Genomic DNA, 27,817 nt, shown 5'->3' on the forward strand with positions numbered 1-27,817 from the left:
CTTTCTTTATCCTGACGGTGAGTGACTTCTGCGGCGGGGTGATAAAGGCATTGCGGCCTCCACCTGGCTCTTGCATCCTTCAGGGGGAGGTTGGCCACATTGTGAGGCCCTGGAGAGCCTGTGGAGAAGTCCATGTGGGAGGGACTGAGGCCCCTAGCCCACAGCCAGCACTACGGGGCTGCAGGAGTGAGCCTTCTCGGGAGCAGACCCCCAAACCCAGCCAAGCCTTTGGATGTGTCTATCCCTGCTGGACAGCAGCCTGGTGGGGGACCCGTCTGGAACCTCCCAGTCAAGGGGCTCCAGGATTTCCCAGGTCGCAGAAACTGTTGTTGTCGAATCCCGCAGGTATCGGGACCTCTGACAGGGCCCGCAGGTCTGGTTCAGGGTGACGCGTCCTGAGTCTCCTCGTTCCCTGACACTGGGAAGGGGGGCTGGCCTGGCTGGGCTTGCTCCTCTCCAGTCCTCTCTGCACACCTGCCTTGACCTTCCCATCCAGCCTCGGTCCATGCCTCTGCACCTCTTCACGTTTCATTCCCTCTATCTGGGGACATGTAGAGACGTTTCTTGAGGGCTGCTGTCATTTTTTTAAGGTCATAACCACCTTTTAATTATATGAAGGGAGGAGCTGGAAGAGGTGGAGAGGTGGGGGGGGGGCAGCAGAGACTCTCAGAAGGGCAACAACCCAAAACCTATTTTGTCTGCTCCTGAAAGCCTAGAATGGGGGAAGCACAGACCCGTGTCCAGGCTCCTCACCGTCAACGCTGAGCCGCATCCCCTGGGCGCGGCCCTCTCAGGCAGGAGGGCTCCCAGGAGCTTGCGCAGTGCAGGAGCAGCAACACCATGCACGCTCGCATGTGGGACCTGCAACCTGCCTCCTGCCCCGTCTTTGTTCTCTGTATTCAGTGTCCACAGCTGGGAAGGGCCCCTCTGCATGAGATGGACACCCGGCTCTGAAGCTTGAGGTCCTGGCAGTTGGACCAACAGCTCCCTGACCCTCCATGTATACCAAGATGTGCTCAAAAGGAGCATTAAGCCATGTTGGGGGGCAAAATCATCAGGCAGAGGCCCGTGGGTGTGCCATGTACCCACAGTGCCACCACAGAGGCACCCCTTCATGAGCGCTGGGCTCAGCCCATACCCCCACCTCTGCCCAGGCAGCTAATTATCCCAGAGCTCTGGTAATAGGAGGTGAGGCGGGGCGGGGAGAAGAGCCTATAATTAAGCCTGTGAGTCACAGAGGGCAGCATCCAGTTCCCAAAGTGGCCACTCCTAACTTGGGAGTTAAGTGCAACTTTTTCCATTAAAGTGATAGACTCTTAGAATTCTATTTTTATCTTATTATCTGCTCAAATAGGCTCCACCTTCTTGCCTCTGGGGTAGATCATTGGAATAATGGTGCCCCCGTTAGTGGGTGCCCACCTGTACCCATGCCCTTGAGGACACCCCTCCTGCACTGATTCTGGGCCTGGCATGTCCTAGGCTTTGACCATGAGATGGCAACTGGGACACAGTCAGAGGCTTCTCAGGTGCCTGTGCACTTTGCAGCCCCAAGGCCACCATATGAGGAGCCCGCTGGCCTCCTAGAGGACTAGAGCCATAGGGAGCAGAGACCCCCCACCAACCCCTCTGCCACCTGCCAGAGCCCAGGTGAGGCTTCCCAGCCCCAGCCCCAACCCAGCCACCCATAGCACCTATGGATCAGGCAGAAGGGCCCAGAAAATAACTGCCTGGCTGATCCATGGAGAACAGAAATACTAAATGCTACTTTAAGCCATGACATTTTGAGTAGTTCATTATTAATATACCTTCCAGCCTCCACCATGCCGTGGATTGCTAGAGGTCTTAAGACTCTGTTTTACTGAAAATTGTATTTTCATGCCTGGAATAGCACAATGTGTTGCATGAAACACGCACACGTGTACATACGTGTGTGCCTATGCCCTGCGTGCACGTGTGCACATGGGTGTGCCTGCCTGCGTGTGTGTGCACATTGGTAGGCACACCCACAGGTTGCACAGGTGCCACGCGTGGGCATGAATACTTGGGCCCCCCATGAACTCTCATGCGTGCACACATGCATGTATGAGCACACGTCTCTCACATCATGTGCCTTCTAAATGAGTCATGGATGTATGAATGTCAAGTCACCCTCCTCAGCTTCCTGCCGGGCAATCCCATCGCACTGTCAGCAGCTGGCAGGTGCAGGTGAAGAACTCGACATTTTCTCAATTAGTTGAGAGTGAGACCACAGAAGCTCCCTGGGGTGGCAGTGAAGGTCTCGGGGTGTCAGACCAGGCCCCATGGTACAGCACAGGTCTTATGGTGGTCGAGTGCAGGGACCACCTCTTTCCACCCCGCGGACGCCCCTGGCTGGGCCCAAGCATGCTGGCGGGCTAGTTCCTCACTGCACATGGGTGGCGTCTGCCCTGTGGTCAGAGCCTGGGGAACAGCAGCACCTGCCCCCACCCCTGCCCGGCCCCACACCACCAGGGCTCTGAGCCCCCGCTGCACGGAGAGAGCCCCTCAGAGCTCGGGGCCCAAGGTCGGGAGCTGCTTGCTAGCGATGGGCACATCAGACAGAAGCCATGCCCGGGTCTGGGCTGCACCCAGGCTTTGCTGCCGTTGCTGGCGGTTCTGGCGATGGGACTGCGATGGTACCCAGGCCTCAGGCACACCAGGAAGAGCACCCAGCTCCTGTACCCAGTCCTTATGCCTCCAGCCTGGTGGCCACGGTCACGGGGCAGCCCCCCAGGACCCTGCACGACTCCACTTGCCTCTCGTCCCGAAGGCCAGACCCTATTCCCTGAGAACTACTCTGCAGCCTCTGACTTCAGCAGAGCCTGCCCTGGTGGCCTGCTGGGTCTGGGCCAGTAGTGCGGCCCTGTGAGCTTCCAGGGCTGATTGGACAGCAGACCCCAAAGCCGGAGCAGTCGTCCCACAGAGCACTTTCCCCAACTTATTCTCAAGTACACAACAATTAAAAATATGCTCCAGCATGTTTACAACAGCAGAAGATCCTGGGAACATCTAAGTCTGTATGCCCCAAGGGAGGCAGGACCCAAATTCCAAAGGGATGAAATGAAAGGTGGTCCGCGCCTGTAACCCCAGCTGCTTGGGAGGCTGAGGCAGGAGGCTGTCAAACGGCAGGTTGGAGGCCAACCTCAGAGAGTAAGACCCTATCTCAAAATAAAAGTTTGAAAGGACTGGGGACGGGCTGGGGCTCGGGCTCAGTGGTAGACCACTTGCCTAGCATGTGTGAGGCCCTGAGTTCGATCCTCAACACCACATAAAGAGTAAAAAGAATAAATAAATACAATAAAGGCATTGTCTGTCTGTCTCTCTCTCTCTCTCTCTCTCTCTCTATATATATATATATATATATATATATATATTTTTTTTTTTTTTTTTTTTTTGAAAAAAAAGGGCTGGGGGTGTTGTTCAGTGGTTAAGCACCCCTGGGTTCAATCCCTAGCACCAAATAAATAAATAAATAGAAAGAGGTTGCTTTGTTTTGGAGTCAATTAGAATATACATATTTTCCAGATCAAAATAAAATACTCATATATATCCTATAATACTTTTTATTTAGTTATTTTCCTTCAACCCATATATCTTGTGAAATTACCTCTTCTTATTCATCTTCAACCGCTAGCTCACCTTTTGGGTCAGAGCACAGTTTCAGATTTTGCTGTTTTACTGGAAGTTCCCTCCTGGCCTGAGGACCGTTCCCTAAACTGTACGTCAGTCTGTCCCATGAAGACTGCATAACATTTAAAAAGAACAAGGTAGGTATAAGCACCGACATCTGCAAAATATCTGAATCAAAAAAACTAACTGCAGAACAAGATACGCAGTATGAACCTATTTTTAAATGTTTATTTATGTAATTATTCACATAAATGATGTAGATTAAAGACATCAAATAATTAACAGTTCTTTTATTTTCTTCCTCTTCATCTTTCTCCTCCTCCTCCTCCTCCTCCTCCTCCTTTTTCTTCTTCATCTTTTTTGTGGGGATGGAACCAGGGCCTCTTGCCCACTAGCACATACCCTACACGGAGGTAGGCCCCATGAACAGTTCTTATCGAGACAATCGGGATTAGATGAGCTTTTACTTCTTGACTTTACACCTTGCTGCTTTTCTAAAATTTTTGAATCATTGAATGTGCTTTCCCTTTTTAAATGGGAGAAAATTTAAAGGAATTATTATGCCAATTCTAAAATCACCAGCCACAAACAGCTCGTCAGATTCACACTATAGACGGCGGGACCCTGAATATGTGTGCCTGGATAAGTAGTGGGGTAGTTTGCACAGTGCCTGCTTCATCCCCAGGAAACCAGGGGGATGTCCAAAACCCGAGGTCAGCCCTCTCTATTAACCGAGGAGCCACTGGAGGACCTGGACTCACTCCTGGAAAGCAAATATTTCCATCGAAAGGCTCTGGACTGGTCCGTGAGGACACGCAGAGCTCAGGGACTAGCAGCTCTTGCAGGGGCCTCCTGGGGGTGTCATGTGATCCACAGTCACATCCCCATGTGACAGCCCACTTGCCCACCAAGGATCCCTGCTCCAGTGCTCAGGATGTGCTAGGTTGTGCCATTGTAATAAACAACCCCCAAATCAGTGACGGAAACCGCAAAGCCTAGGGGGACAGACTAGCTTGCAGACAACCTGGCCTCCCGTGGAGAACCAGAGAATATTTCTGACAACGTCAATGAGCTGTCCAGGCAGTGGGACTGAGCAGAGAGGCCATGGCTCCAGAGAGATAGAGCCTGGGGGTAACCCACACTGCGCTCTTTCCTTCCGGAGGCGTCTGCTAATTCATAATCCGTGTGCACAGGAGCCCAGGGGGTAGCAGAGAGCAGGGCCGTCAGACAGAGAGGTTGACGGTGTTCCAGCCATGTCGGGCTGGATGCCAAAAACTGGAATCGGGGGCCATTTAGGGAGCCAAGACTTAAGGAATTGATAGAAGAAGGACACCAGGGAAGCCGGACAAGACTGCTGGTGGTTGAGTAGTGCACGGCCAATAGGCGCAGGAAGGGGCACAGACGCAACCCTTGAAGAGATGATGACCGAGAATTTTCAGAACTGACAGAAGCCGTCAAGATACGGATTCAAGAAGCACTGAGAACCCCAACACGCACGTGAGCATGTGCTGGCCTCAAATGTTCCATCCTCCTGCCTCAGCCTCCTGAGCAGCTGGGAGTAGAGGCTGTGCCACCACGCCCAGCCAGACGGGATGTCTTTAAAAAATTAAACTGCACATTCTGTTTATCATCACAGAAATGCTGGAAGTAAAAGGACACAAACGACACAGGTTTATTTGTGGCTCATGTAAGGAGCCCCAGGCAGAGTCGGTCCCAGTGGTGCACACCTGTGATCCCAGCTACATGGGAGGCTGAGGCAGGAGAGTAGTGAGTTCAAGAGCAGCTTCAGCAATTCAGCAAGACCCTGTCTCAAAACCCAAAAGGACGAGGGCTGTGGATGTGCCTCAGGAGTAGAGCCGCCCTAGGTCCAATTTCCAGTACCAAAGATAAATCAATAAACCGGTTGGAGCAGTAGGCAGAGTGGGTGGCCTCAGGGTCTGACCTGGCCCTGCTCCCACAGTGCTGGCGAGTCCCCCAGGAGACCCAGGGCCTCCTTCAGGACAGGGCAGGAATCACCTTCTTCCATCTCGTTGCCGAAGCTCGACGCGTGACCCGTCCTACCTCAGGGGGATGTGGGAGTGCAGAGTTTGTTACCACGGAGACGAGATGGCAGCCCTCAGACACGGTCAGGCCCTCATCCAAGCCTGGACCACATCTTGGACTCTTTTCCCAGGACCACAGAGCACCTGGACCAATCTCCAGCGGTTGCTCCTTGACTCTGCAGCCACCGCCTGAGGAGGTCAAGGGCCTCACTTGGTCAAACTTGGTCAAGGTTACAGCAGGGTTTCCGGTTTGGTCTCATGCACCTGTGGAAGATTCCACGTGTTTGGGAACTTCAGAAGTGGCATGGGGTAGGGAAGTGTATGGGCACCAGGAGCTCACCCGGCCTCAAGGTAGAGACCAGGGGTTGTCCAGGTGGTTGATTCACCCAGGGCCGCAGAACAAGCCAGCCCTAAGGTGGAGTGTAGACCAGCCACTCTACCACGCCTGGCTGAGGGCCGCACATTTGATGGAACACAGTATCCGTGTGTCCTCTGACATCTGTGGCCTCTGCTGGAAGGACACACATGTACAGAAGAGGCACCAGAGAGCCGGCAGGTGTGGGTCCCCATTCCGAGCAGGGCCTCAGCACCACGGAGCTGTGGGAGGACTGGGGACCACCCGGCCAGCTCCCTGAGGCCCGTGGCCCCGCTGACGTCCCCTCTCCCCGAGGAGCAGCCAGGGATTCTCGATGCCCCGAGGACACAGCCCTCACTTGCGTTCCTGTTCACACCCACACACACTCGGGCCTTCTCACACCCTGACAGGTGCACTCACACCCACACACACGTGCACCTGCATACACGACACACTCGCATGCTCACACCTGAACAGGTTCGCACGCTCTCACCCGTGGTCCACACTCGACTGGTCACACACTTGCTCACACGTGTGCACACTTCCCAGCAGATGTGACGGTGCCTCTCACTTGATGGGCTCGGGAGCTTCTCCCAGATCCCAGGTCGAGCGGGAGAGCGCTGGCCTCTTCATCGCCCAGTTAACGTGTTCATGGGGCTGGGAGGGGGGAGCCCTGCTGGAATCGCCAGGGACCTTGTTAGCTCAGGGCTCGCCCTCCCCTCCCGACCTGAGCCAGGAAGATGCCCTCCAGGGATGCCTGCTGCCAGGAGAGGGCAGGTCAGGGGAAGGTCACTGCCCCTGCTGGCCTCCCGGGAAGGACAGCGCTCAGGAGTCTGGGCTGGTACCCGCCCGGCACCCCTCTGCACCTCCGGCTTCTCTGCTGCACTTACAGAGTGCAGCCTGGGTGCCCTGTCTGTGAAATGGACACGTGAGTGGCATTCTGGAGGATCATTTCACATGAGCATGAAAACCTCTGTTGCCAAAAGGCACGTTTTCTGTTATCACCCGGGAAGAGATGGCTGTCTGGGAACCCTGCGGGGCACACAGCAGCCCTTCCAGCAGGGCCCAGGGAGGCCGGCAGAGAACAGTGAGAGGGAGGCCCGAGTGGAGGAGCGGCCAGAAGAGTAGCGAGCAGTGGGCAGTGCCCTGGCCTCCGCCTGGCCTTACCCAGGCTGCAGCCGCGCCCAGCAGAACCAGAGCTGTTCCCCTCCGACAGTCTCCAGGAAGACCCCGTTGCCATGGGAACATTCCTCCAGTTCTCCTTCTCGGCAGAACACCATTCCACGAGGCTGCAGCACTATTGGTGTTGGCCTCACTGTGGCCAAGTCTGTGCATGGAGCAGCAGGATTCTCAGCACCTGGGCCATGAGAGATGGGCATCAGGTGACAAAGGCAAGCCCTCAAATAGGCTGCAGAAGGCTCCCGGAGGCTTGCAAGTTGACGATCAGTAGGATCTTCCAGAAGGCACTGAGAGATGGTGGGTGGGAAAGGGCTGAGCCCGTTCCCTGTACTCCACCAGCATTACCCAGGACCAGGCTCTGGTGGATCTAGGAAGGAGAGGCGCAAGATGCTTCCAACACCTTCCACAGAGTCCAAAAGGGGGTGGGCACTGGTAAGAGCAATATCCGTAATTGACAAGAAGAATGAAAGTTCAGATGAGTTAGAAGGAGCTCTCGGGAGGGAGAGGATACAGGAAGGTCGTGGAGGCGGGGTTTTGAGGTGTGAACAGGAGCTCGCCAGGCTGCCAACAGTGAGTGCGGGCAATCTGAGCTGAGGAAGCGTGAGTAAGGGGTGGAGCCACGGGACGTAGAAGCACACCATGAGACTAACAGGCTGTGGGGCGGAGCCAATCCACAGGCACCGCGAGGCCGGCAGCCAAGACACCCTGAGGAGTCGGGCTTTTGACTTTGGTGCAGTGGGAAGAACGCAGCTTGGCATTTGGGCAGTGCAGGCAGGACAGAGACGGGGTGCCAGGCAGGAGGAGGAGGAGCTGAGCTGGGGCCCACGCTGGGCAGAAGATTGGAATGAGAGGGAAGGGCCCAGGCCAGCTCTCAACCCAGGGAGAGAGTTTGGAGGTGACATTGACAAGTTGGGGAGCAGAGGAGGGCCGGTCTGGGGATGGAAGTGAGGTCAGGTGGGGTCATGCTGAGTAGGTCACTTGGCATCAGATAGGCAGGGTGGCGGTCAGGTGATCTGGAACCAGAGTGCAGGAGTTCAAATCCAGGTGCAGCTGATTCTCAGTTGTGTGGCCCTAGGAAAAGTGCTGAACCTCTCTGAGACCAGTTTCTTCTTCTGTAAAATAATCTCCACTGACAGGGTCCTTAGGAGGATTCACCGAGGTCAGCGCACACCACACAATGGTCCAGAGTCCTGAGCCTGGGTCCTCCTGCAGCCCTGTGAACTGTGAGAGAGCTCAGAGAACTGTGTGCTGTGAGGGGTCACCTTTGGTCAGGCCACTGGGACCTCACCGCACCTTCAGGGTGAGGACTACCTGGTCGGGTCGCACTGCTCCACGTACCCACCCCGTCAGGGGAGGCAGAGCACAAGTAAAATGCACCCCAGGAGAAGCAACAAGGTCAGACTAGCAACGATACGGCACCGGGAAATGGCAGCGCCCACAGGGCCCAGCTCCCCACCCAACGCACATCCTCCGGGAACGTCACGCCCAGGTGAGTGGGGAGGAGGGGGCCTGGCTGACCGCTGACCTCCCTCTGCTCGTGTCCACCGCCTCTGGTGGGGGAAGGACAGGCCGCCTCGCTCTGCTTGGCCTCGCCTTTGGGAACCGGCGGACACTGGGCCTGCCCAGGAAATCCTCTGTCGCCCAGACCTGGGACACAATGTGCCTGCGACCGGCCCCTTGTCTCCCGCCCCTGGCTGCTCTCCAGGTACAAGGGGATCAAGTCGGGGATCAAGCTCGAAGCCCCCACCCAGGAAGCGGGGAGGTGAGGGTCTGAACTCCCTTGGGGGCTGTCCCCCTGCACACCCAGCCCTCCAGCCCTCCACCTCCCCCTTCTCAGACAGCACACGGCAGGACTCACCAGCCAGCATCTGGCCCACCCACTTGTCCCCCTCCTGCACGAGGCCTGGCCTTTGTCACCTTGCTCATGCCGATGGGGCTTTAATCCTGGCTCAGGTGTGCTACTGACCCAGAGCAATGGGACTTCTTGGGGACAGGCCAGCTTCCCGACTCTCTGGAACAGACCTCCCTGCTCCTTCTCTGTCTTGGAGAGATCTGAGGAAATGGCCTCCCTTAACACTCAAGTGCCCCTCGGCCAGCAGCGGGCAGCCCTCCGCAGCCGAGCCCTCAGGAGGGGACTCCGTGTGGCTCTCCAGCAGACTCTGGGCCCCGCCCAGCGCTGGCCGTGCTCCTGCTTCTGGTGTCCTCCTCCCCTGTGCGTGACACAGTGCCACGCACAGAGGCAACCCACGGGGGCCCCTGAGGCCGAGTGATGCTCTGGGGTTTTCAAATCGACCTCTCGGGCTGTCTCAGTCCCCTGATGGCCAGCACTCCTCTGCAAGGAGCGCGGAGCCTGGCGCACATCCAGAAGGAAGACCCTCAGCCAAGACCACTGCAGAGCTAACTGGTGAGCAGGGGTGTAGGATGAGCAAGGCGTGCCCGGCACCAGGACGCAGGCGTGCAGGGGGTGGACACCACGGCTGGCGCTGCAGGCAGAGAACAGAGACTGAGGGCACACAGGCAGAAAGGCCGGGATTCCACCAGGGGAGTAGAGGGGCTAGGGCCACACCTACGGGGGAGTGGTCAGTGCCCTTGGGAGCATTCACATTCCAATAGAGCCCCACCAGCATATGAGGGACCACCCAGGAAGCCAGGGCTGTCTCTCCAGGGATTCCCACCAACACCTGGGGTCTTTCCCACCCCCACAACCAGGACAGGACCTCAGTGCTGACTCTGGGCACCTTATGTGGTTGGCATCTGGCTCTTGCTTTTCTAGGACATGCAGCGCCTCAGACAGCTCCCCCGACGCTCCCACCCCAATCCTCCAGACGGCACAGTGGTCCTCTTCGGAGGCAATCTGGGGGGGGGGGGCAGGTAAAACCATGAACTTGGTGTTTTACAGACCCGAGAGCCAGGACTTACAGCTAAGTGCACAAGCCACCTCCAGAGACCCAAGGGCTGATGGCCCTCCTGCCACACACGGCTGGGAGGAGAGCCCCGTCCACAGCCCCATCCTGGGCAGCCAGGTTCCTTCTTCACCCCACATGGGACCATGCGGCCTGACAGAATTTTGTGCTGCTGCTAGATACGCAGGGGGTCTGAAGGATTCGGTCTAAACACCACAACTGTAGAAAATGCATATCCTGCAGGCAGAGCTGACAGCAGGACAGTCCCAGAAGTCCAGACAGACGGCCCTGGCAGACTCATAGGCTGCACCCTGACCCCAAGTGATGCCCACCCTCTGCCTCACCTGTCATGGTGGTCAGGGGAGGGGCCGGGGAGGGGGCTGCACATGCAGAGTTCCTGCTGCTGTTGAGCACCCCCAGGGACAGAGGGAAAGAATCAAGCCCCGACCCCCACCCAAGCAAGAAGTGCAAATAAAACACCAAACTCTTCCTGCCGCACAGCCTTGCTCCCAACAGGAGCCTCGGTCCCAGGGCAAATCACCGTCTCTGAAAAAAGGGGGACACTTAGTGATGGAAACCAAGGCTGATTGTTCGTTGTAAGGCGAAGCTCGAAGCTCGGCTAGGCTCTGCAGGGCCAGCCCGGCTTGCTGGCGACCTAATCACAAGGATGGGGGTGTCGTCCACTGTGAAGACCCCTCCGATCCTGGGCCTCCAACAAGCCCCGAAGGAATGGGGGGAATGGGGGGAATGGAGGGAATGGAGGAACCGCTTCCTCTCTAAAACAATAAAAGGTAGATAATTAGCGAGAACTTGTTAATGGGTGATTTCAGAGGGAGCCAGTTCATAACAGCTTCTGAATATATCTGCATTTAACTGAACTCCTTTTCCTCTCTCTCTTAGTGATTTTTTGTTGTAACTGTAATTATTTTAATTGAGATCTTCCCCTAATGAAAACAAAGAGTCTGTGAGAGACTTGGCTCCTGGGCTGCCTGGCTGCTGGCTGCGCCTTCTCTGGGTCTCCAGGGACCCAGCCTCTGAGGGCTCCTGCCCCACCCCCAGCTCTCCAGTTGGTGCCACTGACGTGGGGAGCGCTGGGCGGGCGTGTGTGATCCAGGGGCCCCTGGTGATGCCGCCCACCTGACCGGGGTGGTGTCCGGGGAAGTCCCGTTCGGCACCAGCAGCCGGGGCCACCTCCGATTCCTCACCTGTATAATGCCGAGCTCACCTCTGGCCTCTCAGCTCAGCCAGGCATAGAATCCCCAACCTCCTCTCAGTGACCCCATCACAGTTTGGCAGGTGTCTCTCCCTGTCACTGGGAGGAACAAGTCCAGCGTCCCCATCCCTGAGAGCCTCATTCTAGACACCCCCACTTCACACGGAGGGGACGCTGCCAGACAGGCCTTGCCTCTGGGCCCTCAACCTCAGGACCCTCCGGTGACAGGGGGTGAGACCCAGTGACCCCTGACCTGCCTCCCTGGGCTGGGAGGGTCCTCCGGGGAGTGCCATCCTCTCAGGCAGCTCAGGCCTCTTTGACCATGAACTCTGACTCCAGATCCTCATCTCCTGGATTCCTATCCACAGTTTCCCCACTGCTGAGCCAGCTGTGCCCAAGGCCCCAGGGCTGCACACTCAGACACACACACACACACACACACACACACACCCCAAGCTGCTCTGGGACCCCCATTCTTGGAGGCTTTTTTCTTTCTTTTTTGAGGGGGGTGGCATTTTTATCCCGTGGACTTTATGCTGAGCTTTCCCTAATGACAACCGGCCTGCTCAGGGCCTCCCTTTGACAAAAAGAGACGCAGGCCAGTGGAGTTGTCCATGTCAAAGTATCTGGAAGCCCACGTCCCTGTCCCCCGCAGCAAGGAGGCCCAGCCGGGCTTGGAACTGGGTTGAGAGCAGCTTTGTAGGGCAGGACCGGACGCCCAGGAAGCCCAGAGGGACCCTGGGTACAGGAAAGGCAGCTCCCAGTGGTCCCCACGCAGCCAGCAAGGGGCCAGCTTGGCTGTGTCCTGTGTCTACCACCTGGATTTGGGTCGTAGCTGTGCCAGACTCAGGAGTCCAGTGAGGTGCCCTGCTCCAAGAAGCCTTCCTTCCTGGGACAAAGGAAGCCGTCCCGCGTCCCCAGCCCCTGCCTGGCCAGCATTGCCCAGCCTGCCTCTCCACTGACCCCAGGACATCGCCAAGGCCAGCCCTGTGGGGGATCAGTAGCCTTCACCCAACAAATGCTGTGGTCTAGGCCACAGTGTGGCGGTCTGCGCAGCAGGAAGGGCTCAGGACATCAGGGACAGGCAAGGCAGCAGAGCCGGCCGGCCACTGACCAGCCCTCCAGGCCTGCTCAGCAGGCACCCCCCTGCAGAGCCCGTCCAGCCCTCGCAGCCACAGCACTTTCCTGGGGGTGCTGAGTGGCAGGGGAAACTCCACCCTGACTTCTCATTGTTCTCGCAGAGAAGTTAGTTTCTGCCAAAAGGGAAGATGGAATCACAGCCGCCCCCCCCCCACCCGCCCGCCCACCATTTGTTGTTCTCTTCATTAAAACTTCTGGCCAGGCCCGAGCGCTCCTGGTGCTGGCCTGGCAAGACCTGCCTCGACCATGAGCGAGGGAGGCCTCCACCTCCCTGTGCAGAAGCCCAGGCCTCCTCGATGGATGACGGGGTCAGAAGCAAGAACAGGCAGGACCGGTCAGGATGGCTGTGAGGGACAGGAAAAGCAGCCCCAGATCGCAGACTGGGACCACAGATATGGACACCCGTCCATGAGGTTCCGTGGTTCCGTGGCCCCGTGGGCCCCGGCTGCGGGCACTCCCTCCTCTCCTTGGAGAGCTCCAGATCCTGTGACCCCACGGAACCCTGGAACTGTGGGTATTTCATGTCCTCTTTCCAGTTTCCTCTGAGTCAGAGCTGGGGCAGCGGGAGGGGAAGCAGTTCTTGGAAGCAGTCCTCCCCTCGGGAGGCCCAGGGAGCCTGCTGCGGAGCTCCAAGTCCCCTCCCAGTCCAGCACGTCCTGCTGGCTGCCTGTCCCAGGTGGGCGGCTGGGGGAGGCCAGACGAAGAGTAGAGTTGGCAGCTGGGCCAAGGTCTGCTGAAATGATGGTGGCTCTGCACCCTAAAGGACGGGACAGGAGGCAGTCAGCACCTGTCAACAGCCGCGGGGAACCCAAGGACGAGGGGAGACAGCAGCAGGCCCAGCTTGGTCCAGGGCAGCGGAGACGGAGTGGGAGCCAGGTGCCAGCAAGACCCACCCTCAGCCCCTGGGCCCTGTGTGCTCCTGGGCGCACTGGTTACAAGTCTGATCAGGCACCTGTACCTTCTGCCCTGGGCTGAGCACAACAGACCAGAAGCAGCTCCCCAGCTACCTTGCACCTGGAGGAGGGGACAGGGATCCAAAGAGGATGTGCTGCAGGTCCCCGTGGTCACCTACCTCTGAGGTTGCTCGAGTCCCTTATAGAAATGACAGCAGTGGTTCTTGCATATGACCCTAAGGGCTTCCTCCCTGTACTTTAAACAATCCCTAGGTTACTCCTAAGGCCTAACACAATGTAAATGCTACGTAAACAGTTGTGATGTTGATTTTTTCTTCCTACTTTTCTTGTTGTTATATTGTTCTTTTTTATCGATGTGGGTTTTTCCCCCAAATCTCTTCCACCTGCCATTGGTTGATTGTGCAGAGGTAGAGCCCCCTGACAAGGGGATGGCTGGGTGTGGATCCCAGGACGGGGTCAGGGCCTGCTTCAGAGGGAATCCAGGATAAGCTGAGGGGAGGCGACGTCACCCCGCTCCCCCCGTCCCCATCACACACCACGTCCTGGTTCCTGATGCACTGCTTGGGGGATCCCAGAGAGTTTGGTCAGCCTCCTATGGAAAGCCATGTGCAGCCGGCGGCCACGGTGGCCGTGTGGTCTTGTTTGGTCTAAGCAGATCCACGTGCTCTGAGTTAACAGAGCTGGGGCTGGCTGTGCAGTCTGTGTGACGGCTAACCTTCGGTGTCACCGTGCCAGGGTTAAGGGACACCAGACTTTATTTCTGAGCGTTGTTGGAAGAGCTTAGCCCCTGACTCCGTGGACTGAGTGAAGTCCACCCAGGTGGATGGGCATGGGCCTATCCACTGAGGGCTGGGTGGACAAACAGTGGAGGAGGTCACTGTGCTCTCTCTGCTGGGGATGGGACACCCCAAGGACCCCAAAGCTCCCAAGCCTTCAAACTCAGATGCAGGCCAGGGCCGCCCCGGCCCCCGCCCTGCATGTTCCCAGGACTTCCTCAGACTGAGTCACAGCTCCGCTGCCTGCGTGTCCAGCTTGCCAACAGCGTTTCGTGGGACTCCTCGGCCTCCATAATCACATGAGCTGATTCCCACGGTCGGGCTCCTCTTAAATATCAGTGTACGGTCACCTAAAAGAGAGGACACGCTCAGAGAAATGCATCACTCAGCCTCCCGTTCCCTGCTCACACAGCCTGGCAGCTGTGACGTCACCAGGTAACATGCTCTTCAGGGCCACCTGGGCTGAGCAGTCTGTCCCTGGCGCAGGGCATCACTTCGCAGCTGCCTGTTCTGCTCCCCTGGAAGCCCTGACTGGAGCACCGGGTTCTGCTGTAGTGGGGCCTCGCGTGTCCCCCCAAGACCCATGGGGGCCCTTGGTCCCAGGTGGCACTAGTGGGAAATGGTGGGAATGAGTGGGAGGCCTTGATCCTTGGGGAGCCCCTTGAAGGGTCTGTGGGGGCCTCACCTCATTTTCTCTTTGCTTCCTGGCTTGGGAGGAGCTGAGCCGGTTTGCTCCCTGGTGTCCTGCCATGACACACTGTTTCACAAGCCCAAATGACAAGGCCAACTGAGCACAGGCTGGAACTCCCCAGATTGGGAGACAAAATAACCTTTTCTCCTTAGCTGTTAACTGTCTCAGGTATTTTGCTATAGTGACAGGAAGCTGACGGACACAGAATTCATTATAAAAGTATTGTCTCCTTAACAAGGCGGTCATAATAACTCTCTCTTCTACCCTGTCCTGACATTCCCTGGCCTATTGTTTAGTTTGGGTGTGGGCAGAGACTAAGTCAAATTAATGAGTTCACCGATAGGTAAAAGAACTTGAAATCAGCCCCCTTGAAAAATAATTAATACCAAATAAGACAAACTTGGAAGGGACAAAACCTTCCTTCAAGAATGTGGGGTGCTGTGCTGCTACAAGGAAATAGACTCCATCCATTCGTGCTGCTATCACAAAATACCTGAGGCTGGGTAAACTGCAAAGAACATAAACTTATTTTTCACAGCTCTGAGGCTGGAAATCCAGGATCAAGATGCTGCTGTTGACGCCTGGTGATGGCTGCTCTGTTTCAGGATGGCGTCTCATTGCTGCATCCAACAACGCAGAGGGGCCAGAGAGTGCTCCCTTTGGTCTTGAGCCTTTTCTAAGAATGCTGACCCCATTCGGGAGGGTGCAGCCCTGGAGACGGCTCCCACACCCCTAAACACTTCTGCACTGGGGATTGGGTATCCACGTGAGTTTCGAGGGGGGATGCCATCACTCAAAACACTACAGGCCCCAAGTATAAAATTAAGCTGAATACTGAAGCTGGCAGCAGTGGTGAAGGACGGTAAACCCAGCTACTCAGGAGGCTGAGGCAGGAGGGTCACAAGTTGGAGGCCGGCCTGGGCAACTTAGTGAGACCCTAACTCAAAATACAAAAAAAAAAATTTTAAAGGCCTGGGGTGTGGCTCAGTGGTAGAGCACCCACTAGGTTCAATCCCCAGCACCACAAAAACATAGAAACAGACAGAAGAAAGAGGAATACTGCCACTGAAGCTCAGAAACAGATTTTCAGTCTCAGATGAGAAACTCTCGTTCCAGTCCTTGCTGCCTCCAAAGGCACCGGCTGCTGTTGAAAGGTTCTGAGATCCCCATTACTGGCGGGATTCAAACACTGCAAACCAGGTGTGGAGAACGTTACAGAGAAGTTCCAAGCCCAAGACCAAGGCTGGTTCTCCATGCGGGTTGTAACCTGGCTCCAGGGAGAGGTGACCCGTGGCCCTCCCTCCATCGCAATTGGATGATGATCACGGGAGAAAGCGGGCGGTGGGGGAGCCTCAGCCCCCTCTTCTCTGTGATCACAGGTGACACAACCCTCCACAGAAGGAGCCTGCCTAGCATGTGACCTCAGCCTTGCTCACTGGGGACCTGGGTTCCTGCTGCCCTGCCCCACCCACCCCCGAGCACTTAGGAGGACATAGCTGACCACCAGCAGGCTGCCCCCAGCTGCCTTCCTGCTGCCGCATTGTGGATTCTGGGTGATGTTCCAGGCACATCGTAGTGTCCCCCACTCTGAACTGCAGGGCCTGTGGCCACCCATCCCTCAACCATAGCTGAGTCTCAGGGCCCAAACTAGCGAGCAGTGCCTCGTCCTGCCCTCTGGTGCCCTTCCACACTGTCCCCTGCTCCCGGGAGGCGGAATCACCAGCTGGACTCTCCAAGCAAAGCCCCAAGTTCATTGGGAGGACGCCAAGAGGTGGTCAAGCTTCTGAGATGACCCTCACCAGGACAGCCCTGGGACTTGTCCTGCGCAGCCCTCTGGGACATTAGGAAAGCAGAGTTGCTCTCGGGCTCTTCCTGTTGCCCTCCTGCCCCCCAGAATGAAGCCACCCTGGGTCCTGCTTGGCACTGAGGCCATCCTGTCCTGCTAGCAGCTCGCCAGCTTCACTAGAACCCAGGTTCACCCTTCCTGTGGTCGACATGCCAGCCCCACGGGGACAAGGCCTTCAGACAGCAAAGAACAGAGACAGATATGGTCGCTCTTGGTCTCCTCTCCTGCCAGCACCCCCCACCCTCTTGCTGTGCACACAATCCCATCCCAATCCCTCTCTGAGCCCACAGCCCAACAGCCCTTCCTCCCAAGAGCCCCCTGTCCTGCCTCCCTCGCCCCTTCCCTTCCTTCCCCCATCTCCCCTCCCGGGGGCGGAGGATCAGCCTGTCCTGTCTCCAGGGTGTCTGGGAAACCAGGGGAGGCTTTGAAATGGGAGGAAGAGGCTCACGGGCATCCCGTCCAGCACACCTTGGGCCTCTCTTCACGTTCCACGGTCTTTCAGCTGGGATGTCCACCACCATGCAGCTGGCCACTGCCCTATGGACACTGACCACACTGCATGGTGTGGACCAACTATAGCCAGCTCCCTCCTGGCGCCTCTGAATGGGCGGTAACGCGTGCTGGTGTCGGTCAGTGAGTGACTCTTCACGGATTCAATTGACTTCGTGGGACCATTAAGACCTCACCTGGCATCAAAACTGTCCTCTCACAAGGATGAACCTCTGATCAGTGGACTGTCAAGTTCTTGGATAAGATTTGCTTTTAGGGGTTTCCACCCTTGGAATGTCCAGCTCAAGAGGGGAGCGCAAAGGAGCCTCTGCCCCGCACCCCCACTGCCCCAGACCCCGCAGGCCTTGCCCATTTCACTTGGTCTCTGGGTCTAGATCTCCCAGGGCTCTGGCTGGAAGGACTACCATGGCCCCTCCCCTTCCTGCAGCTGTGGTGCCGCTGCCCCAGTCCCCTGCAGCATTTACCCCCTCCCCCGTGAACAGAGCTCAATCAGGCCCCGGGGACTCCACTCCTGCTATGTACCCGGGAAAGCTCTATGTTCAACAAAAACCCATCCACCAATGTCACAGCAGTGTCACTCACCACAGACCAAGGAGGGACGCAGCTCAGACGTCAGCCGACAATGGATGAGCAGGTGTGGACCATCCCACAAGGGAACGTGGGACCTGGTGCTGGGGACGGAAGGTCACAAAGGCCACCGTTGTGTGCTTCCGTTTGTATGGAATGTCCAGAAGGCAGACAGTGGTGCTCAGGTGGGGTGAGGGGTGGGATGTGGGGACAGTGGCCTAGCTCGAGGCGCAGCATTCCTGAGGGATGGAGATGCCTGAAGGTGACGAGCAACGGCCCGGATCCCAACGGACATTTGAGAACCTTGGAACTGTACTGCCAGCGGCGGGCCGTGTGGACTGTGGCTCCCGCCGGTGCTCGCCGGGTAACCTGGTCAAGTAGCCTGGACAACAGCGCTGTCTTCCCGGTCCTCAGCAGGACCTCGCCTGCCTCCTCCTGAGACTGTTCCTGGCCTCTTCTCCTGTGCCCCTGCCATCCCTCCTCTGTGAGGGCCCCTGATGTCCCTGTGTGTGTCCCAATGCCCTCTTCTTGCGAGGACACTGCTCGGGTTGGATCAGGGCCCACCCTAACGGTCTCATGGTCACTCATCAGCTCTCCGAAGGCCCTGTGTCCCAGGAAGCTGCTGGCACAAGGGCATCAACATGAATTTGGGGATGACACGATCCGGCCTGCAGCTACGGATGTGAGTTTTGTATCAACAAAACTGCTTTTTAAAGAGGGATCCCACTTCTCTCCAAGGGCGGCCACCACTGAACCTCCTCCTTGTTTCCCAAGCTCCCTGTCCCCGCTGTCCCACTCTTGAGATGGGCAGTCCGAGCACCAGAAGGGAGCCAAGAGCCAGGGAGGAGGTGGACTCCACAGGGCTGCCGCCTCTCCAGGAGCCACACGCCACCCCGACGGGTGCCAGGCGTCTCTCTGACCCAGCCCAGCCCCTTGACACCCACGGAGCTCTGCTGTGGGACACACCAGGAGAGCAGGGCATGCACCCAAGTCCCCATCCCCACTGGGTTTCCAGCGCCTGCCTGGGGTATCCCCGGGTGGGATCGCCCTGACCTCAGGCAGCTCACAGTCTGGCCAGGACCACCCAGCAAGGCAGACACAACCTGAACGCAGGGCGGGACAGGGGTTCCCCATGGCTGGCTGCCACCAGTGGGGGTCTGCGGCAAGCCCCAGGGGCTCAGCTCCCTTCCCTGAGGACCCTCACCACCAGGCTGCACGTGGGAGCCTTAGCCCACTGACATGCAGGAGGCGATGGCCTGGGGGCCTTGGGCGGTCTCCCCAATGCTATGAGGGCCCTCCTGCCCACCGTCTGGGGATTGGCACTCTATGGATAGCAACTAATTAGTGCAAGTCCAGTAATGCAGGGTTACCTATTAGCAGGCTGCTATTGACACTGGGTCATTAGAGGTGATGAAAGCCTTCCCAGGGCGCCCCAGGGACTCGGCTCCAGCCTCCCCGGCAAGTCTAGTCTCATCGCTGAAACGGTGAGGTGGGCCTGGGGCATGGGGAGCCGATCCTGCCACTTCCTGTCCCCACGGGTCAACAGAAGGGCCCCAAGACAATGTCTGCGCAAGAGGAAATCCCAGCCTGACAGGAGGCAGGAGATGTGACCCACTCGTGATGGCCCCTCGCGATGGTCCAGGGGACATGCGACACCCCTGAGTATCCACCAGGGCCCATTGGGGGCCGGGGAGGACCTTAGGAAGAGAGCCGGAGCCCGTGGGTCACGGGCACCAGGAGGCTGGCTGCTCGGCCCTGCTCGGGCACTGACAAGATCCAGGAACTGTCCCTCCATCCATGCACCCTCGCACTCCCCAGACATTAGAGAGCCAGAGACACCTGTGGTCTGTGCCTCGCAGGTCCTGGGAATCTTGCCTCCTACATTTACATTTCTTACCTTCCTGCAACCTTTCACTGGGTTCCAAGGCAACTAGATGACAGCAGCGACCTCCTAACAGGCCCCCACGCCTTCCCCAGCTGCCCCCAGGAAAAGCCAGACCTCCAGACCCCTCCAGGCACTCCCGCCTGCCCCCTTGCTATTCCCCATCAGGACCCTGAGACTTGTGGCTTCCTCTCCTGAACCTCTTTCCCTGGATATTTGCTCCACCCAATCCCTTGCTCTCCCTGTCCACATCATCTAAATGGGTCGGGCAGGGTCACGGTGTACACCTGCAGTATCAGAGATTCTGGAGGCTGAGGTGGGAGGATCACCAGTTTGAGGCCAGCCTCAGCAGATTAGCAAGACCCTCTCTCAAAATACAAAGGTCTGGGGCTACTGTCCAGTTGTAGAGTGTCCCTGGGTTCAATCCCCAGTACCAAAAAATAAATGAAGAAACAAACAGGGATTGGTAACTTTTTTCTATAAAGATCCAGATGGTAAACAATTTCAGTTTTGCAAACCAGTCTCTTTGGCAAACCTTTAACTCAAAAGCAGTCCTAGCCGACATACAGAGCAGCAAGGGGGTGTCCCAATAAAACTTTACCTATATATACACAAGCGACAGTGGGCCACGGTTCGCCAATGGCTGATCTAAAAGAACAACTCCGGTCACCCCCACATCTCTCCCTGACTTGTTGTTCTTGACACCACTCAACGCCACATGAAGATGTGGATATTCACCTCTAGGTCACCCACCCGACACACCCACCTTGGTCCCCATTAATACAGACTCTGTTTGGCTCATTGCTGTATCTCCAAAACCTAAGCCAGTGTCTGCATATAATAATCTCTCAGTGCATTAAAAATAAATAAATAAAAAGGTCACATTAAAATTTAATGAGAGCAACAGACCATCATGGTGACCATGTATCAAGTGACTCTGTGCCAAGCTAATGAGGAATGAGAGACGGGGAGAGGTCACTAACTTGCTCAAGTCCACAGCGGTAGGAGTGGCGGAACCAGGCAAGCCCAGGGTCCGAGTCCAGTCTTGACCCCTTTATTGTGAAGAGGAGGTGCAGTACGGGGTGGGGTCCTTCCTGGGAGCACTGTGGCCGTCACCAGGGGCCATGCAGGGAAGGACTTGGATGTTTCTCTCCCCATTCACCCAGGGGCTGCTCGTCCCTCCTGGACCGCCTGGGCAAACACCTGGTTCCTCTGACTCTGCCTGAAGCCCTGAAAAGCCACAAGTGCTTCCAAGCGTTGGCAGTGATCAAAGCACAGTTGTCACTGCAAGTGAGACTCCGGTTTTGCTACTAACCGTGATTTGCCGGGAAGGCCTTGGCCTCTGAAATCCCGCCGAGAGATGTGCTCGGCCCCTGGCCGCCGTCCACTCCTGTCTTCCTTCGTCCTCTGACTCAGAGACCAGCCCACAGCCCCCACCCGGATCCGTGAAGGCAGCTCACAGGGCCCTTCACGGCCACACTGCAGCTGGGCCACTCAGGAGGGGCCAGGAGGAGGCCAGCCCTGGATCAACAGACTCGGGCTCTGCACTCACATCAGCGGCAGGGGTGACCAGCAAAGCCCGTAGGCCACCGCCTGGACACGTCCGTGCCTTATTTGGAAGGGAGCCCTCCAAGTCTGGAGCCCCGTGAGTCAGCCAGCAGGAATGCCTGTGACATTTCATAACAACAATAACAACCCCTCCCTCCGTGGGCTTCTCCACAGGCCGCCATATTAGCTCATTCAACCTGCGCAGACCCTGCGTGGGTAGGTCGGAGGTTTGATCCGTGAGGTGCACAACCCCAGGCAGGCGTGCCCAGAGTCACTCTGGGTGGGAGCAGCTGGAGGGAGCCCAGACCCAGGGTCCTGGCCCCCACCCTGAGCAGTGCAGGCAGGATCTGCTCGTGCGCTAGCCGCGTCCTCGGTGCCTGAGCCGGTGCCAGGGCTGAACAGACGTGCAGCAGGCCCCGTTTATGCAAGGACTGAACTAAGCGCAGCGCAGAAGATGAAAATCAGTGCAGATGGCCCTGGCCTCGGGTTGGGATGAGTCTTCTGAGAGCCAGTCTGACCTGGCCAATGCGCACCTCGTGTGGCCTGACGCTGGCCGTGTGACGGCATCACTGCGCGCTCAGCAGCTCCACGCACACCGACCTGTCCTCCCCGTCTCTGGGGTCAGGAGTCGGCGTGGCTCAGCTGCTCCTCTGCCTCAGAGACTCGGTGCAGGGACGTCCTCGGGGCCGCAGGCCTCCCCGAGGCTCAGCTGCGGAAGGACTGCCTGAATCCTCACGGTGGCCGGCAGCGTGGGTTGCTGGGGGCCTCGGTGTCTTCTGGCTTTGACTGGAGGCTGCTTCCCACTCCCTGCTGTTTGGGCCACACCAGTCCGGCCACTTGTGCCACCAAGCCAGCAAGAGAGTCTGCCAGTTAGACAACTGTGACGTGTTCCGTAACGTCATCACCCAGTCACGCTGGCTGTGTTCTGTGGGCTGGAAGCAAGTCAGGGCTCTGCCCACATTTCAGAGGAGGCTCCCCAAGGGCTCGTGGGTTGGAGGCTTAGTCCTTAGCAGGTGTTGAGGTGGTGGGACCTTAACCAGGCAGAGCCTGGTGGGAGGTCAGAGGTCATTGGGGTGCATTCTTAGAAGGGATTATTAACAGGTTCTTAGAGGACCCCAGTCTTACTCTGGCTTCTGGTCATACCACGTGATCTCTCTCTCTCTCTCTCTCTCTCTCTCTCTCTCTCTCTCTCTCTCTCTCTCTTAAAAACAATCCTGCCAGGATGCATCTACCACTGGGCCCTCACCAGAGGCTGAATTGATGGGGTCACCCAATTTGGACTTTTGGCATCCAAAACTGTGAGTCAATCCACCTCTTTTCTTTACACATTACCTAGCCTCAGGTGTTTTGTTATGGTCACAACAGGAGTGGAACGCAGGAGGCTGTGAACACCAGTTGGCAGCATCATGGGGACCCACCACAAATCTGCTAGGCCTTCCATCTCTTTCTGAACATCTCCAGAGATAGCTTTGTCACTGTTCCCAAGGCAGTCCTTCCACTCTAATGTCACTTGAGTGGTTAGAAAGTTCTTTCTGGCATCAAACCTAAACCCACCTCCCCATGACTTTTATTCATTGGTCCAGGCCCTGCAGTCTACAAAGACAGAAAAAGTCGAATCTGGCAGAAGTTGAACTCATGGGGGTAGAGATTTGCTATATCCTCAGAGAGCAGGGTTGTGGGAAAGTTCCAGGCGCATCCCAGGAATTCAGTAAATGTGTTAAGAAGAGAGGGAATGGAGTGGTTCAGGAGGCATCTCACGGCTCCTGGGTGGTGTCTGATGCAGGGGAAGCTTCGCCTGGGCCCTTGCTCACTGCAGGGTCTTGGTTCAGACCTTCACAGCCTTCCTGGAGACACTTGGCACTTTAAGAGACGCTAGCCCAACCCCATCACTTGAGAGAATATGACTTGCTCACTGTCACATGGCTGGTAAATGGGAGAGCCAGGCCTCTTGACTCCAAGCATCTCTCGGCCTCTTTACCTCTGCATGTGTCTGAACATGAGCCAAGGATACCAGACAGCCCTGGACCCTGGGTCCTGGGTCCTGGGAGCTTGCCACCCAAGGCTACTTCTCCCCTCTCTGGGAAGCGCCTTGATCCCTGGCCAGACAACCCAGATGCAATATCTTCATGTCAGAAGCAAGTGTGCAGAGGGCTTTAGAGGGCTGCAGTGGGGCTCCATGGGTCATGGCTGCTTGCTTTGACTGAGGGACGCTGTGGGCCTGAGCTCCAGAACGTGGTGTCTCCCCAGGACTGACCACCACTCAGTGTGCTTCCTGGGCTATTGGGGACCTCAGGCTGCCAGGTTCCTGGTGGTCAAATCCACTTGCTCTAGATCTCCTTCAGGGAGTCCAAGTCCTTCAAGAGGACATCCACAGCTACACCCAGGCCTGACCCATGGGGCACTCAGCAAGCATCGAATGCATGATGGACACAAGGGTGTGGGAGCTTGGCTGGGGGGTCACATGGAGGCAGAGCCCACCCAAACCCAGTGGGAGCAAAGGTGGAAAGAAAACTCACGTGTCCCAGGGGGCCCCTGGTGCAGCCCAGCTCTGAGCCCTGAGCCGAGGACATGTGGAGAGTCCTCCGAAAATGCAGATGCCACATGAGAAGCAGGAGCGGCCAGACCGTGCCCCTTATGGGAAAACTACACATTACCCCGTTTTTTCAGACACCACAGCATGCTGCGCTGCCCGTGAGGGACCCTCTGCTACCAGCGGTCTCCTCTTCCTCTTGGCTACAGCTTCCTTCCGCGGCCCCTACAGAGCAAGCCACAGGACTTCTGTACAGAATTAGCCACAGGGCTGATGGGCACAGAGCTGGCCTTGGGACAAGGTCTGGCCAGCCCCTGGACCATGCACACAGGACCCATCTTCCAGGGCCAGAGTCCCTGTGCCCTGGCCAGCTTCCCCTCCCAGGGCACATTTCTCCAACCTCTGTGGCCAGGTTTCTCCAGCCACCACCCCTGTGCTGGCCACCCATGATCTTCCACTGAGCGAGACCATTGTCCATCACGGGGACTATTTGCCATGTTCCCCAAAACTACTGCAAACTGCCTTGATAAAATTGCTGGGTAAAACCCACCTCTGCCCCCAGGAGGACAGGACCCAGTCACGCGAATGCGAGCACATGTACACACACACACATACATACATGCGTGCACACCCCGCAGGCATGGCCACCCATTCGCACCTCTGAGGCTCCTTGCCTCGGGCTGTTCTTCCCAATGCCTCTCGCCTTTATCCTCTAGGTCAGCCCCCAAGTCCCTGTGGGTGGAGACTCAAATCAGGGAGAGGCTGGCAGTGGGTCCCAAGCTCCTCTGCAGGCTGGAGAATTGGAGAATCATTCCTGTTCCCAGCCTGTGTGGCTGGGATGAAGGAGGACCCACAGTAACCCGTTGGGTCACCTTCCCCTGCAAGTGGGGGGAAGGATTCTAACCATACTCACCCAGAGCCCTCAAGCCCAGCCGAGAATGGCCATGTCGGCTCCACAGTCTCTTGGTGGGCCTCCTGGAGGCCAGCTTCCCAGCCAGAGAAGGAGTGAGTCCAGGCTTAGGGTGGGCAGGACATGGCCACAGTTCCTACTATTGGTGATTGCAAGGTCCAGGGTCCCCTGGTTCACTCTCCCACCTCCCTCCAGAGTGGCAGGAAGGATGGTGCAGAAATGGGGTGTGGGAGCAGCTCCGTGCAGAAGCACAGGGGCTTCCAGGAGGAGGAGACAGTGTCTGCCTTTGTCACCGCGGGAGCTGCCTTTCACTCCTCCAGTGAAGTCCCACCATGGTGGCTGGAACTTGTGGCCCAGAAGAGGCTTCATCCCTCTCAGAGACTAACTGGCAACCCCTGGAGTATTAAAGGTACCTGGGGCAGCACCAGGACGGTTCCGTGAAGGCCAGAGCTGCACCCTGGGCTGCAGCCGGCTCCCTTCCTGTCTGCACCTCAGTGCCTGCAGGACCCAGGTCCTCCTGCATCCAGCAATGCCGGGCTCTAAGGGTCACCCCCTCCCCTCCTTCTTTCCCAGCATGGCCGCAGGACCGGCCTCCAGAGTCAGCTCTGCTCCCCACTGAACAGGTCATCTCCCCAGCCCACCACGGTGCGTTTCCTCCTTGGAGACCAGGGAGTTTGGAAACACGGCATCTTCTGAAGTTGCTATGACATGCCATAGCTGTGTCATCTTCTGGAGACAGTGTGGCTCTACCTTCTTTTGGAGGGGCTCACCAAGGCACGCATGCAGACCGGAGGGAGCCCTCCCCTGGGCCTGAGGACATTGTAAGCACATTAGATTTTTGTTTGTTTGCTTGTTTGTTTATGTCAGGGATTGAACCCAGGGGACTTAACCACTGAGCCACATCCCCAACCTATGTTTTATATTCTAATTAGAGACAAGGTCTCCCTGAGTTCCTTAGGGCCTCACTAAGTTGCTGAAGCTGGCCCTGAACTTGCAATCCTCCTGCCTCAGCCTGCCGAGTCTCTGGGATTACTGGCATGTGGCACCAGGCCCAGCCACATTAGCTTTTTAAAAGTTAGCTTTTTACTAAAGTAATACAAATAATGAAAAGAATAATACAATGTGTCCAGCTTCAGGAATTTTGTGTCCAAGGGAGCCCATCCATGAAGTCAGTACCCAGACCCTTGCCTGGGCCCCAGGAACCCCCCAAGATGACTCACCTTGACTCCTAACACTGGAGGCTACCCTGCCTGCTCTTTAACTTCATGCGAAGGGTGTTGCGCAACATGTACGCTCCTGGGTCAGGTTCTCTGGCCCAGCGTCTGCGAGCTCCGAGTGTGCTGTGTGGAGCTATTGTGCATTCATCCTCGCTGGTGGAGCGTGACCCATCCGGGAACAAACCTCCATCTATGCATCCACTCCTCTGTGGATGGGCACTGGAGTTGTTTTCAGATTCGGGCCACTATGAATAGCATGGTTGTGAACAGTCTTTGGCTGCACATTTGTCCACCCTGCTTTGGGCACACGCCTGAGGAAAGGACTGCTGGGCCACGGGGGGGACAGGCACCAGCCCGAGAGGGCAGCACCCACTTCCTACCTACACCTACTCCCACTCCCACCAAAGCAGAAGCCGCAGGTGGGCCACCCTTTCCCAGCCTGTGAGTTGTTGTCCCTCATTTTGACAGCTCTGTTTGGTGGAAGGCGGATTTCACTGCGCATTTCCTATGTGTTATATATACTACGTGTCCAACTTCAGGAATTTTGTGTCCAAGTGAGCCCACCCATGGATGGCCAACTCTCTTTCCAGGGAGGAAAAGAGAGTTGGCCTTTTATAAGGCTGGTCACATTATAAGGTTGGTCTGTGGACACTTCCTGGTGGACTTGGGGAACGCCCCCAGGTCCCCTGTCTTCTTCACGCTGACATTGTAGAAGTCCTTTGTACACGTTTGGACACTAAACCCGGACAGCAACATGGGTGTAGAGTTTAGAGGTTCCTTCCCACTCTATGGAGGTGACTTTTCTCCTAGGTCATTACTGCTGTGAGGCACTTGGGTAGAAGCCCACTGTCAGCCCACCTCTCCATTCCAGGAATAGACTCACATCCTGCTGGCCTGATCTGCGAATGTCTGATGAAGGACGGATGGACCCATGGTCATGAGCATGGCCCACCTCTGGTTTTCTTTCTGGACATGTCTATGTAAGGCCGGGTACCACGGTTGGCCGGAGGTTGGATGGCCTTATGACACAAGCTGGGAAGCATCCCTCTTTCTCTGTCCCTTGCAACCGTTGGAACTGAAACAGACTGAACTTGTGCCCCCACCCATCTGAAATTGGGAATGGCTTCCTCATGCTGAGAGTGGAGGCCAAGGAGGCTGTGACTGCCTCCCAACATTTCTCCATCTCAAACATCCTCTCTTTGAGGTTCTAAACTCTAAAGAAAAGCCTCTGTAATACCTTTCCTTCTCCTCAGTTAAAAAGATAACGTTTTTATCTAAAAGGCAGCACAGAGGCTGGCCCAGGAAGTCCCAGCTCCAAGGGCAGGAACCTGTGAACACCTGTGAAACGCCTCTTGGCCAACTGGACTAGGAAGGAGGCAGAACCGGGAAGCTCCTGCCCTTGGTTCCGGTGCGCCCTTCCCCTCTTAAACGCTTTAAAAGACGGAGTTTTTAAAACAATTAAGTTTCTTCCATCTTCCTTCAAAGCTGGCTTTGAATAAAAATTATTATTTTACCAATTTGACTCCAAATAACTCTGAAAGAAGAGCACTGTGGCCCACTCTCCTCCCCGGGAGGGGGAATCTGTACCGCTGATCACACTATAAGGTTGGTCAGTGGACACTTCCTGGTGGCCGTGGGAACGCCCCCACACCTCGCCTATCCTGGGCCTGGGGGCTGTGTCTGGAGGCCCAGCCACTGTGGCCTCCTCCGCCGTCTCACTGGGCAGAAAGCAGCACGGGGTAACCGCTCAAGGTGGGGGTCTCACATGAGAAATGCCCCAGCAAGAGGCTGACCCGAGGCAGGGGGTGCACAGGGAGCGCGGCTCTGCCTTCCCCGGTTCCTTCCTCCAGTGCCTTCCGCGGCCCTCCTTTCTCCCCCTCCGGGCATCTTCCTTCCCTCTAGGCCGCCCTTCCTCCTCCCCGCCAGGCCCATCCGCAGAGCCCTCC

At 56.9% G+C, this 27,817-nt stretch overlaps 3 long non-coding RNA genes across 4 annotated transcripts; 2 read left to right on the top strand and 1 right to left on the bottom strand.

The window, feature by feature from the left end:
* The first annotated feature begins 7,919 nt into the window (after positions 1-7,919).
* On the top strand, positions 7,920-11,005 carry LOC124079422 (uncharacterized). Its single transcript, XR_006847369.1, has 2 exons — positions 7,920-9,628; positions 10,124-11,005. It is a non-coding gene; the product is annotated as an uncharacterized LOC124079422 (long non-coding RNA).
* Positions 11,006-12,654: 1,649 nt separating this feature from the next.
* Positions 12,655-13,714, top strand: LOC131423422 (uncharacterized). The gene is made up of 2 exons (XR_009225002.1): positions 12,655-12,990; positions 13,244-13,714. It is a non-coding gene; the product is annotated as an uncharacterized LOC131423422 (long non-coding RNA).
* LOC124079423 (uncharacterized) lies at positions 12,864-27,628 on the bottom strand. 2 transcript variants are annotated; one of them, XR_009225001.1, is made up of 4 exons: positions 20,982-27,628; positions 17,800-17,888; positions 15,922-16,050; positions 12,864-14,520 (listed from the first exon to the last, which is right to left on the bottom strand). It is a non-coding gene; the product is annotated as an uncharacterized LOC124079423 (long non-coding RNA). The 2 variants fall into 2 exon arrangements; XR_006847371.2 differs by lacking the exon at positions 15,922-16,050 and having other exon boundaries at positions 20,982-26,196.
* Between the last annotated feature and the right edge of the window lie 189 nt (positions 27,629-27,817).

Source organism: Marmota monax, unplaced genomic scaffold (genome assembly GCF_021218885.2).
Source record: "Marmota monax isolate L192 unplaced genomic scaffold, Marmota_monax_Labrador192_F-V1.1 WCK01_AAM20220418_F8-fsc00362, whole genome shotgun sequence".
Lineage (NCBI taxonomy): Eukaryota > Metazoa > Chordata > Mammalia > Rodentia > Sciuridae > Marmota > Marmota monax.